Source organism: Octopus bimaculoides, chromosome 7 (genome assembly GCF_001194135.2).
Source record: "Octopus bimaculoides isolate UCB-OBI-ISO-001 chromosome 7, ASM119413v2, whole genome shotgun sequence".
NCBI classification, from domain to species: Eukaryota; Metazoa; Mollusca; class Cephalopoda; order Octopoda; family Octopodidae; genus Octopus; species Octopus bimaculoides.
In genome coordinates, this window is record NC_068987.1 from 85,970,799 (window position 1) to 85,971,369 (window position 571).

Below are 571 nucleotides of genomic sequence, written 5' to 3' on the forward strand. Positions count from 1 at the left end.
TATATAGGCTTCTTTCAGTTTCCGTCGACCAAATCCACTCACAAAGCTTTGGTCGGACCGAAGCTATAGTAGAAGACAGTTGCGCAATGTGCCACGCAGTGGGACTGAACCCGGAACCATGTGGTTGGTAAGCCAGCTACTTACCACACAGCCACTCCTGCGCCTAGTTGTTATTGTGTATGTATATATGTGTGTGTGTGTGTGTGTGTGTGTGTGTGTGTGTGCGCGCGTATGGAGAGAGAAGATTATCAGAAAATGGATTGTACGTCTTTCTTCATACTAAATCACCACAATTGTTTACACACAACGGTACACACGAAGTACATTCCTGAAATGATATGATTAACATATTGTGCAATAACCACCATCCGATGGAGAGTTTTAAAACAGTATATAGACAGATACAAGCATAGACACACACACACGCACACATACATACATACATACATACATACATACATACATACATACATACATGCAAGTATGTAAGTATACATCCATACATTCATGCGTGTATATATATATATATATATATATATACATACACACACGTATATTGTATATATATATA